Raw genomic sequence first — 13632 nt, 5'->3', positions numbered from 1 at the left:
AACTCTGTTTGAAACGAGTCGAAGGAAATTACCTCCTCAAACGTCACTTCCTGTACGTTATAATCCTTCGAAATCACGGAAATATTTATGTAACAAGCCTTTTTTCACCTTTGCTAGTGCGGAAAAGCGCTTTATGCTCAGATCTGATATGATAAGGGGTCAATGTCATTGGATGTTTTTTTAATGTTATTTTTAAGTTCCCTACCACCAAGAGACAACCGCTCGTGAGAGATCCCATGGTTAATTAGACGAAATCAGTTAGTATTACGCAAATGCTGTTGCATAAAAAAGTAACAAGGGTCACAGTGGCCTTTGCAGCTGGGGATTTTTTGGGCGCTCGAGCAAATAAAGATGCGCATCGGCAAAAACGAACAGCGAAGCATCAAGTAGTTTCTTTCAAAATCCTGTCCTAAGCATTTCGAGGCGTAAGCGATCGACTTCTCGCCGCTACTTAGGCGCTACAAAGCGCGCAAAACCACTAACTACATAGGGCCTAAGGGAAAATAGTGCCTTCAGACGTTAGGGCGCGCAAAACCACGAGTTACGCAGCCTGATAGGATCGAAAACCGATGCCGGGCTTCAGACGTTTAAGCGTGTAAAACCACGAGTTATGCGTGACGTAATTGAAAACATTGCTCTCAAACGTTTCTCTATCACCTTCTTAGGTATATTTAAACAGACATTGTTGTTTTTTTTGTTCTGTTTTTTTTTGTATTGTTTTATCAGTTGTCATGATTTTTTTTATTATGTCATGTATTTTATAGCTGCAGCAATCGATTTCCATGTAATATTATTGTTGGTAATTTTGATTCATTTCTGAATTTTTTTTTTTTTTTTTTTTTTTTGACTGTATGTATCATTATGTGATTGAATTTAAAGGAGTGAAGAGGGGATGGGCCAACCTCGTTCCCAGGGCCTTCTCCCTTAGTTGGGGGTAGAGTTGGGGATGAGGCGCCACCACCCGCCCCACCCCCTGCTAAGGGAAAAGGCCCTGGGAACTAGGTTGGGGAGGGGTAAAAGAATAGATTGTCCCCAAAGTTCCCAATAGTTTATTTTTTAAAGTGAACTATTATCTTGATCATTATTATTATTACTGCTATAATCATTATTATTATTGATGTTATCATTATCATTACCAATGTCAATATCGTTTTAAGTATCGCCAGGGGAGGGGGGGTCGGGGAATATTTGGTGGATTAAATGGCTTTCATGAAGAACAAGGGGAGGTTTGTCGTCTCTAACAAAGTTCTAGGGGGAGACTGTATAAAATTGACTGTCGTTAAGGAGGGTAGGGTCTTTGAAATTCTGCAGAGACTTATGGGAGATCAGGTAAATGTTATTGTGACACAACCAAAGTCCCCGATCCCCCCTCCCCTCCCCCGCGATAAATTATGACTGAGCCCGAGATATCCTTGGTTTTTGCGTGATCATTGTTATCATTGTTTCTCGCTTTTTATATATTTTATGGTATTCAAATACTTTATCTTGTTCATGTTGATCATTTCGTCATTATTTACCGTGTATAGACCCTGTGAATCGTTTAACGCACATTGCAATTGGTACGATTTAATAAATCTAACGAACTCTCTGGCTTAGTGATATAGCCTGTGTACATGCGTACAGCAGCCTTTACCCTTCAAAATAAAATCGATTTTTCCTTTCGAGGGTAGGAGCAGGGGGCGGCTGGACATAGGCGTTAGTGACACAGCACCGAGGAAATGTAAATTTGAGTCTGAAAAAGGTAAAGACCTTCGAAGGTTAGTTAGCTGGTTATATGCTGTCACGTCCAAAGTCAAACAACCGTCTGTAAACATCATCATTTCTCTGTTAATGGAACAATTGAATTTAAATCTTCATTACCAGTAGGATGATATACTTACTTGCTATGGGGTTATTTTCCCGTATGATATACACGATAAATCAAAGTCTTCGTTAAAAAAAGCAAAAATCAAGAAAGAAAAAAAAAAGGCCTAAGAGCATGTGAGCTACCTTCAAAAAATATTACGACAAATTTCAGTTATATACCCCAGGGATACTTTTAAGTTGCTCTCCTATATTTAAATTATCTTGCTTGATTATTATTTTTTTAGTCAAGAGACACGTCAGCGATGAAAGGTTAGCTCTGTCCTGCGGAAATTTATAATTCCCCTGTTCAATCTCATTTGGCTCCTTTTTTTTCCTTGTTTCTTTTTAGATTTTTCCAAACCGATTTATTGCAATTCAGTGAATCTTTTTTTCGCGATAGTGACCGTTTAGGACGAGAATCAATTGCTGTAGCTTCTGTTCAGCTTTAAAGACGGGCAAACGAGATCTCGTGATCAAGACCGGCAATTTGTTGACGATTTGCGATTAATTGACTTACCAACGCAATCCAGTCCTCGAATGCTCTAACGTCTCAACTGTGACCATAACTAGCCGCATAACTCTTAAAATTTTACAACTGGTTTTTACAAATATTATTGGCTTACCTTCAAGCCGCCGCCGAGGTCTCGGTGGAGAACCAAGAAAGTAATAAGTTAATATGCTTAATAAGTCTACAAAATAACGACAGGCAATCACGCAGTGGTTGTTCGAAAACCTTGGGTCACCAAAAGTGATCCTTTTTTCCGTTTTGCACGTGATTTTAAAGGTTCTGCTAGATGTACCGCCTGATCAGTTGTTCCTCCTGATCAACTATTCGACAGTCACGCGGAATTTGGCTAGGGAAATATTTTAACGAATTGCGAGATTTGTAGTGCTCTTTCACTCAATTTCTTACATTTCTATTAGGGAGTAAAGAAGGTAGGAGGTAAAGGATTAAACGCCAGCGAAAAACGACAGAGCATTCGACGCTGGGAGTGGGGGGGGAATACTTCCTTGAAATAGGCTGATGGGGATGTGCTGCTGGATTGGGTCACATTTTTACGACTGCATTTACTATAATAGGGTTGCATTTTTAAAAGAGTGGCTAGAATGGGTCGCACATTTAAGAAAAGTTAAGAAAAAGGTAAGAAGATTCTGGTAGGTAGGGATTTTAAAATGAGAAGATTCGCGATGAAAAAGTTGTCATCGTATTACAAGAAGTTACTAAGGTAGGTTCTATAATTGGCCACGAAAACGGTTGTAAAGGGGCAGGAGGTTCTGAGAGGTCAGCGGCACATACCCAGCAAAAAATGACCCGAGTAACAATCCCCCGCCCTCCCAGTTATCTGATAAATGTTAGACGGGAGAAAAAAAAAATGCTAGGACGAACAGTAGCTAACTGTATAAGGTACTTAAGTTTGTGCAGTGCGAAAGAGTATCGTTTTAATTTCAGAACTGTTTACACTTCGCCCATAATAAGAAATTTCAACGAGTGGAACGAACTCAGTGGCTTTCTACTGTTAATAGGAAGTCCGACATGTATAGAAACTTTGACGATTGAGGCACCATTTTGTCCACATAAAGTGCACGCTCTACATCTGTACCCTGGTCTAAAGTGATCGCCTTATTTCACGGTCAGGGCTTCTTGAAGAGGCAAAGGGCTCAACCACACCGAAAGTTGTGGCAATTCACCATCAGGAGGGTAAAGTCGAATTGTAATGCTTTTTTAAACTCCTCATGAAGGGTGTTCTATCAACGAGGCCTCAGAAAACGACATCTTTTAAGAAGAACAGCAGTGCAGCAATGAAGTTCATGACATCATGGCGACGTGTGATTCTCCGACACGGCCGTCGCGCGTTCTCTGTCAACGGTTACTGTTTGTCACAAGGTAAAACGACTGACCCTACACGGGATTTGAACCAACATAATGACTCGCTCCCAGTTAGCTTGTTAGCTCAGTTGGTATAGCACTGCAGCAGTTTGCAGAGGTCATGGGTTCAAATTCCGTATTTTCACTATTGCGAAGATCGCTGTCATATTCATTTCTTAAACTGCTCAACACATATATGATTTTCATATAAATAAAGGGGGTGAGTTTCTAACGAAACTGTGGGGCTGCCTCGGTGGGGGTAACTAGGTAATTTGGTAGTATCAACTAAGTTCAAATTGTAAACTGGCGACCGTAAAGAGTTTAAAAGCTGACGTTTCGAGCGTTAGCCCTTCGTCAGAGTGAATGACGAAGGGCTAACGCTCGAAACGTCAGTTTTATTAACTCTTTACGGTGGCCAATTTAGGAATATCATGTATTCACTGTCATTTGAAGGATAATTATTCTAACAATCAGGAGCTTCTTTAATCAGTGGTCAATTCCTTTAATCTTGTGACTTTAATGTGTGATTCAGGGGTGATTCTGTAAGGAAAATTTTAATGTTAGTCTTTCCCAGGTGTCATAGGATCTAGAGCGATCCCATAACTCCCTGCACCTCGCACCCGTCTCTGGCCCCCCCCCCCCCCCCCCCCCCGATACGCGCCGGCAAAAAGGTATTTCATTCCAGTTAGATTGTCACAAATTACATTTTTGGCAAGATTTCCGCACAGCCCTATGTTTCATTATGCATACAGGTCCGGGATAATAATAATAATTAAAAACATATTTATAAAGGATTGCTGCTTCAGTTTAGGAAAGAAAACTGCTCTCAATGCAGGTCCTGTTAAAAAATAAGTAGAAATCAATTTAGAGTAAATTATAAAATAGTTACAATAAACGAAAGTAAATTCGGACAATAATAAATTCTACGAAGTATTGAAAATTATTTAAAATCATTAAAGATTTTTGCACCTTTATAAAAAAAAAAGCGCGCTTGGTGCATTCTAATTTAACTTTTTCTATAATAAGATCATCATTATTTCTAGTATTGTAGCGGTGAATGTCGCGAATTCTTACATTAAAATGATTAAAAAGATATCTGGGGAACTCTATTTGCAATGCACTCATTAACAAATCTAAAAATATGTGTTCGTCTTCTATAATAGAGGGGTTCCCAGCCCAGTTTAGTCATAGCTTGATCAGTTGTTAGTTTTGAGGCATCTTTGGAGTCGACGATCCTGGCTGCTCGTCGCTGTAGTCGTTCAATCTTGTCACTGTTTCCTTGCCCACATTCATGCCACACAGTATCATAATAATCTAGAACCGGGAGGACCATGGCTTTATAAAGTCTATTTGCAGCTTCTAGCGTTAGTGAAGGTCTTATTCGAGAGAACATATGAAAAAAACAATGGCTCAAACAATAGATTTCTTTTGAGACTACTGCTTTGTTTCCCGAAAAATAGTATTGGGATGAACGGAAATCTTTCCCTTTTTTTGATCAAGGGTTTGTCAATGATCGACCCTTTTTTGTGAAAACTGTGTCACAGATTCCTCACAAAGCTCATGGTTCGAATTTCATATAGGGAACCTGTGATCTAGACCATCTGAGCATCTGATCGTGGAGTAAGGCCCGCGGTCGAACTGGCGTGCGGTAAGTTTAACCCCCAGGGAGTCGCATCTTTTCCTTGTTCGTTCCTCAAGCGATTTTATTCAGCCAGTCATTCGTTTCACCGTGGTATTCCCTCAGGTTTGCTTTTCAAGATTGCTTTTGTTTTCCGCAAAGTTGATTGAGGCAAAATAGTTTCGATTCTTTTCTAATGAACGACGGTGGATTGCTTTGAAGCGGGGTTAGCCAGCGAATAAAATAGCTCGCACTGGCTAGACATCACGTACACTTGCCCAGATATCATAAGAAGACTGATCACCCGAAGAGTACATCAAAAGTAGTGCGTTGGAATTCACATTCAAGGTTTGTTTTAATCTTGTTTAATAGGGCTGGACATCCAGTGTCACGGCTAGGTAGCGAACTTTTTTAATTTTAAGATTGCCAAATCGATCACTGATAAAACCACGTTTAAGTAGGGGGGACTCCTTGGCAAGATTTCCGTATAGGTGGTTTGCAATCAATCTCTTGAGACACAGGTAACAATGGTGAAAGGAACAAATGCTGGTGGACGAACAAACGGAGCTAATGATGTATCTATTGTTTACGTCCACCAACATGGCGGCAATGACGTGACGTGCAAACCACCTATAACCCCATACTTCATTATGCATACAATTTTTGGATAAAAGAAAATGGGTAAAACAACAGATTACCTTTGGGACTTCGGCTTTGTTTTTTACTTATACGGAAATCTTTCCGACTCCTTAATTTGAGCAAAATTACCGCCCAATCAAGTTTGCTAAGCCAGTGTAGAATAAATCTACCAGCTACCATCTATAACATTGTAAAGGGTGATATCGCTATGCACAGCCAAACAAAATTCACTCAAAACGCGGTTTTTTTGCGTTTTCGAAGTTCACGGAAGGTCGCCCTACGAACCAGAGCCCTTTATAGCTGACTTTTTTTCCAGCGAAAAGCTACTGTGTTGCTTAAAAGTTAAGCTTGTTGGCTCTCAGTTTCGATCGCATTTGATTTCCAGCCAAAAATACCATTTGCTGATTATCGCACCTGCATGTGGTATGCAGCTTAGAGCGAGTTAACGTTAAAAAAGCGCGCGATCGTTTATTCAACCGGCCATGTCTAATTTGGTGCCAGAGTCGACGGTAGGGGGAGGGGGACGGGAAGGGGCGAAATATTCACTCCTCCACCCTAGCCCCTCTCATTACTTTTGACTGTCACTTACCCCCCTCGTACAAATTTCTTTCTCTCCCCAGTCTTTCGCTGCCATTGAAATGAAAGATGGCGGCCATATTTCGCTAAGAAAATATTGAGCACTCACTCGCCCAAATTACGCTTGCTCTACAGGCTATATGCAGCTCTCAATTATGTGCAATCAAAGGTAGCTCGGTTTTCACAACTCTTGAGTAAATAATGCAATAATTTTTTCTTGTTACGCCTTTCATTGCAAACCGACAGGACAAGAACCTGGTGACCTCCCATGATGGCGGATGCATAAGGGAGTAAACGTAAATTGAAAAAGTAACAAGTTTTTCAAAAAGACACGCTTAGAAGTTCGCTTACCCTTGGTATGAAAATAGCTTTGCTTACGAATAAATTTGTGCTTCGTAAAAATGCCAGCAATATCTTAATCAAAAATTAATTGTCTTGGATGCCTTAGCGCGTAAATTATTTGCTTTCAGAATAGTGTTCTCTGTACCAAGATCATTAGCTTTGAAATACCTGTTGAAGCACAACACGAGGCGTGACGCAATGTGACACTGATATTCTCACCACATCTATTGTTGTGCAGACTCCACAGCGGCATGGAATATAATGATTCTAAATGAGAAAATATGAAAATGTTTTTAATGGCGATTTCAACTATGGATCAAAAAGTAGGAACCGAATCAAAAGGCGTGCCTTTTGAAATGTCTCAGCCAAACCCCTGGTTAAGGAAGGGGACCTCAGTAAGGTAATAGTTTTTACGACTAACAGTCAAAATTTTGGCTATTTTACGGCTAACGATAACCGTTAACATTATTCCATTGTTTTCACAAGAAAGTTTTTTACGGTTCACTTTTTTTACGAATATCGATCAGATTAAATTTGTCAGTTTTTACGCCTAACAGCTAAACATTTTGGCCGTTTTACGGTCATCGGTTAACCCCATTGAGACCCACAAGGAAATGATGTTTAAATAGAACCGATCCCGTACCAGAAAAATCAAACGAAAAATCAATGATGAAGAATCTATTACTTTCTTTTTATCCAGATGGCACCCTTGCACTTTTGCTTCTTTTAGTCGTTTTCGTTTGGCTCCAAGCCTCCTTTCCATGTCACGGCCGTCGGGTGCAGCCAAGTTCCAATTCGTTCTCCGGATGTTAGCTACGCAATTCTGATCGACGCTGACTCCACCGAAAGCAGAATGTATATTTCGAACGAGCAGGGAAAGCTCGAGAGTGTGTCAGATGTCGAGGAAGTGGGAAACTTGCTTGGTGAAGTCAAGCCTGGCCTGTCCTCGCTGCAAAAGTTGGCTAAAAATTTCTGAATACCAGGAAAAATTCATCCTGGAGGCAGCGAGAATCATTCCTGAAACTAAACAGACTTCCACGCATTTTCTTTTGCTGGCAAACCGCTGGCATGCGTCTGCTTCTCAAAGCGGTTCAAGAAGCCATTATGAACTGATTAGCTTTCAACTGATTAGCTTTCTCTTTGACCTGTTAAAAACTCCCTTGTGTGACTGGCTCAGTTAAAACCTTTTACATGATTATCACTACTATTATTTATTATTTATTTTTATTTGCTCATTTATTTATTTATTTCATTGTTGCGTGTGTGTGTGCGTGCGTGTGTGTGTGTGTGTGTGTGTGTGTGTGTGTGTGTGTGTGTATGTGTGAGAGCCTATACAGTGTTTGTTTAGGTAGCCCGCCTAGAATAGCTTTGCTAACTGCGGGCTACAAAAGCCTTTATTTCTTTCATTTTAAAAAATAAAGTCAATGCTGTTGTTGTTGTTGTTGTTGATGAACTATGTGAAGCAGGTCTTGTGTGGTGATCGCTTGCCATTCCTCTTCTGCCGTTCGCTCCGGACGAAGGGCTAACGCTCGAAACGTCAGCTTTTGTAATCGTTACGGTGGCAATTTACCATTTCAACTTTGTTGATATATCCAAATTATCTCTTCAAAGAAGACCATTTGCAAGTCATTTCAGGCAAAGAGGAAGCTATTTACGCTTGGATTACTGTGAACTTCATCCAAAAGAAAAGATCGGCCCCGTCATAGGGTGTGTTAGACATGGGTGGGGCCTCTACCCAAACCTCGATGCGCTTTCCCAGAAAATTTCAGCACGGCACCATCCTGAAACTGAGAAAAAAAAAATTACAGATTGTTCGCTAAAAGCTACTTGGATATGAGATTGGCCAGCTAGGATTCTTGGAGTTTTAGATGAGTGGAAAGACAAAACCGTAGATGATAAAGGATACATCAAAAGTAGTTGTCAATATAAAGGCTTTAGCGAAACCTTCGACGTGGGGGGCCAGAAGGTGGGTATCATCGGTGAGCCCGACTAGGAGATGTGCCGGAGGCTCATTGACGATATGGTGTTTTGTGCGAATAAAGTACCAAACCAGGAATGTCCCTTTGATGACCAACCAAATTTAACGTGACAGTTTGTCGCATTCTCTGCGTTTTTCACGTTAACTGATCGCATAGGCGCACTGATTTGTGAGGATAAACCCGTTAGTATTGAGCAAATCGGTTGCGCCGCAAAAAAATTTTGCTCCAAGCCCTATAATGTTGTGAAACCCATTGACGAGGGTTACAAAAAAATTTCATGCTTATGGGGCAATTATGTTCACGAACTTTTACAAAAGGGTCACAAGATACCTGTTAACGGGAGAATTTTTGTCGAGAAAGAGCTTAAAGGTTTCTCGCTAAGCTGGATCATGGGGACTGTTTTGTACAAAATCGACCTACTGTTGTGATCGATAAAACGTCAAAAACACGTGCATGTGAACCCTTATTAACTATTTTGAAAAATTGCTGTTTATCGCAATTTCCAATAAAATATTTGACTGAATACTTGATCAGCGTTATCTTTGACTCTGACGTCAAGTTTCCTATTTACACATTGATCATGGTTGACGAAAATATAGTGGAAAGGGGTCGGTATTAATTAACGTTCTTGGGAAGGGGGTGGATCCAGGAATATTTGATGGGGGTGAAGTCCAAAATTACTTCTCGCCCCATCACTTGGCCTTTGACACACACACCCGCAAAATTTAGCCTTGCGATCCATGTCGTGGCAAGAATTTCTGAGACAGACAAGAAATAAGAAACACCACGAGCCTGATTGGTGAGGAGGGAGGAAGGAAAGGGGTTTGGGTTCTAAGACCCTCCCCCTGCATCTGCTTCTGTATTTTACATTCAGAAAATCATTCTCATGGCGAATAGTTTTCTATCAGAGGATGGGGCGGAAAATTCTGATCTGGCGAAGAAAAAGTGTTTTTTCAAAACCTCCCCATCAGAAATTCATCACAGTGGATGTAAATTAGCTGAACATGCTATCGAGATTCGCAAATTTCACCTCTCCCCCCCCTGCCTCCCCCACTAAATCAGACAACTCAAAAACGTGTCTTCGTCCGGTTGAAAAGTGCCTTGACACAGCTTTTCATTCGTTTGTAACGTTTAACTTCAAACCGGATGCAAATTAAAGAATAGTGTACGAGAAAGCTCCTATTAATAGCTAGCCCTGTGGACGCACATTTCATTTCCCCATCCCCACCCCCTCCGTAGGAAGATCTAAGACGAGTCGAGGTGAGTTTTACCAGGGGTCTAGCAGTCCTTTCACCGCCTCACGTCGCTCAGGCCTCGTACTCTCCCCAGATCTCCCTTGACGAAGAAACGCTTGTTCTGAGGTGTTAATCGCGAGGCGTGCTTGCAAGCTAGTTAAAAAAAAGAGCCCAGTTGATTCAAAATGCGAGCCAAAAGTAAGACGCACCAAGATTCGACGGAATTCGAGTTAACTGATACAACAGAAAGATACAGAAATGCTCTTTGAAGGAAATATATCAAACCTTGAACTCATTCGACTTCGATGTAGAGTAGATATTTCTACAATTATAAAGATATTTGAAAATAAAAACTTCTATCAAGTCATCCTATTTCGTTGGAAATTTTAACGAAATTATCCAAAGGGTTTGTCGTTCCGACATCCAAAGTCGGAGAACTGATTTGAATTACAAATAATCGTTTAAATGAATATTTATGTTGTAACTTGTTCTGCACGTGGAAAGAGCTTCCAAACTACAAGAATTTTCAGCATCCTTTGCAGTTACTTTGGGTCCAAGAAGCTATTAATTTCAACGTTATTACCTTGGATATCATCATTTCTGTCAAGGCTTCCGTGTGTTCTTCAAAGCTGCTGAAACGAGTAGTTTGACTCGAAGTCGAGGATGCTATTAATTAGTCGCACATTTTGTCAAGGTAAATAACTTACGAATTGATAGACAGAAACACAGTTTTCATGTTCAGTTTGTTTTCTTGTTGACCTTGAGAATTGAAATTAAATATAGAGCTAGATTTAGAAGGGATAGCGCCCTAATTAGAAAGACAACTCTTCAATCAGCAGCCGCCATTACAGTTTCTAATCAGTAATCAGTAAACCACATGACTTCAAGGCAACAGCGAGGAATTCGCTTTCATCCTCGGTGCATTGATCAGTTATTTCTAATGCTATGTTCTCAGCTTTTATAATCTACACAAATATGTTTCATAATAGTGTCTTTACATTGAGTTTGTCTGAAGCGCGTTCGTTATTGTGCAACTCCTAACTCAACCCTCCCTCCCATAAGAAAGAGAAGGTGATCAAAATAGGACCATTCTTCCTGGATGGCAAAAATTTTTACACACCTCTATGCAGAGGCCATGGGTGGCAGAACTTCCAGTTAAAGAATTCGTCTTACACTCGAAAGTTAAAGAATTAGCGTTAAACTCGAAATCTCTCATCGCATACTGGGTCGAGAGGTCCTGGGTCGATTTGTTACGTTCTTAGGCGAAACCCTCACAATTTCCCTCTCTACCCAAAGAGTATATGTGTACCGTTGAATCGCCATGGAAACACGACAACTCTTCAGGTATGGACTACCATCCCACTTATGGGGAGGGGGTGATTTTATGTTACTAAAACTAGAGTAAGCTCCAGTATCTATGCAATTAAGTCAGTCCTTTTACTCTTCAAGAAATTCTCAAGCATGGAATGACAAAATTTGAAAAAACCGGAGGAGGAAAACAAGACAACATCCAAAAAGATCGATAATAGTGTAGCACTTAAGACCTGGTCGGGACATTGAACTGAGCGTGTTATTAGGCAAGATACTTAGCTCTTATAGTGTTCCACGACCTTGGAGTATAAAAAGTCACCTAGAAACCGCTAGAGAAACCTGGTTTTGTGCGCGCGGGGGGAGGGGTGGAGCAGAGGGGAAGTAGGAGAGGTCAAGGGTGGGGTTAGGGTGGGCTCCTATGGACTCGGATCCTGTTTAGGAGGAAAAGCGAGACCCCTGAGACCGGGAATGAAAAAAAAAAAAGAACAAAAAACCACTCGAGACTGGGTCTCAGTGGTATTTTTCTTTTCCTTTTTTTATTTTTTAATTTGTGCGAGGAATGTTAATATTAAGGTGCCTACTGCAACTGACTGGTATCTTTTAATAATAATAATAATAATAATAATAATAATAACTTTTATTTCTATAGCGCTCTTATCCTATGTTCAAGGCGCTTTACAACACTGTGCGAGGGACTTTACCAGACTGCCAGTGGCAGTTTACAATCGACAAAGGCGAATTTTTAACAGATGCCCCCTACCCCCCAATTCCCACTAAACAGGCCAGACCACATCACAGTAATCTTGTGAGTGGGCTCTTTAACGTCCCCTGCCTATTCAAATTATCTAATTAATACATGCAGGAGACAGGACCTACGGTTTATTCGTCCTTATCCGAGAAGACTAGAATGTCTGTCCATTTCTTGATATTATAGAAAGGTAGCACATTCTCCTCAGTTATTTTAAGACCATGAGTGTTGTTCCGGCCAGGGCTCGAACCCGCGACCTCCCGCACAACAGTCCAGCGCTCTAACCAAACTAACTTTTGATATAAAACATGGGATTGTGTAGGCTCCGACCAAGTGTTTCTTTCTCGCCATAAATTGATTTGCATCTAAAAGTATGAATAAGAGTAAGAGTACTCATTCAAAGAGAGGAACTGGAGGCATGAATCCTCATTAAATTTCTCCTTTTCTCCCTCAGACATTGACAAAACAATTAGGGAAAATCTAGAAAATCAAGAATTGCAGGGAAGGAAAACATGGCAAGCATGGAATGAGACAAGATCGAAATCTAGAATTCAAGGGTAGAAGGATACACGAGATAACTTCTAATAAGGTTAGTTCTTGTCTTTTTTTTTCTATGAAATAACGACTGTCCTGGGTTGAACGCTTAAACTTGGATTTCGTGACAATGTCTGCAACAAAAAAATAGCCAGAGTCAGAATTTAAGAAGACTGCAGTCAGAAAAACAAGATAAAATTTATTTCCTGTACGACTAGACTCTTTCCAATTGAGGTATTTTCAATCAGAGTTGATAGCACTGTTGATTTGACAGATAATTACAACTACTTCGTTTCGTCGTTGGTAGAACACAGGTTTCAAATAATACCTAAAAGTGATAATTTGATTAGATAAATGAATTTTTTTCTTTCTTTTTCGAATGATGGAACCACTTTTACTGAGTAGCGTGAGGCCTAAGGCTAAAACCAAACACAAATATGTTTAAATCATTGGCAAGTCTTGACAGTTCTAGAATTTATTGCTATAACTCATTTTTTCTTTTATCCCTTTTCAAGAATTGATTTTCGATCTCAAATTCAAATTTAGATCTTTATTTTTTAAGTCACCATCAACCTTGCAGCCCAACTCACAAATGTCTCAGCTATTGGGGCTAACACTAAATTTGATATATTTCTACTTAAATACTTATTAAAAATTACAACCTTTTCACTCCATTTATTTAAAAATGTTGGAGACTGCTTCCTTTATGTTTTACCTTGAGATTAAATCTAGACCTAAAAGTTCATGTTCCAGAAATAACATAAGTTTGTTCCTCAATTTGCTGCTTGATATCGTCATCAACTTATTAAGATAGACAAGAAAGCTATCAATTAATTCAGTCGCTGAGCGATTGCTTATTTATTGTATTAGCCCTCTGGCTAAAACTAAAGTTCATTTAAAAATTAATATTTCTGAATTTCTTTTAAGACTTTTTTTCT

General features: G+C 40.0%; 1 pseudogene; it reads left to right on the top strand.

Moving 5' to 3' along the window:
* Nucleotides 1-2184: 2184 nt before the first annotated feature.
* On the top strand, nt 2185-9294 carry LOC148731697 (ectonucleoside triphosphate diphosphohydrolase 5-like; annotated as a pseudogene).
* Nucleotides 9295-13632: the final 4338 nt, after the last annotated feature.

The sequence above is a fragment of the Stylophora pistillata genome, chromosome 5, assembly GCF_964205215.1.
Source record: "Stylophora pistillata chromosome 5, jaStyPist1.2, whole genome shotgun sequence".
Taxonomy (NCBI): domain Eukaryota; kingdom Metazoa; phylum Cnidaria; class Anthozoa; order Scleractinia; family Pocilloporidae; genus Stylophora; species Stylophora pistillata.
Note: the sequence above shows the minus strand (reverse complement) of the source record. Positions and strands in the feature narration are given on the sequence as shown.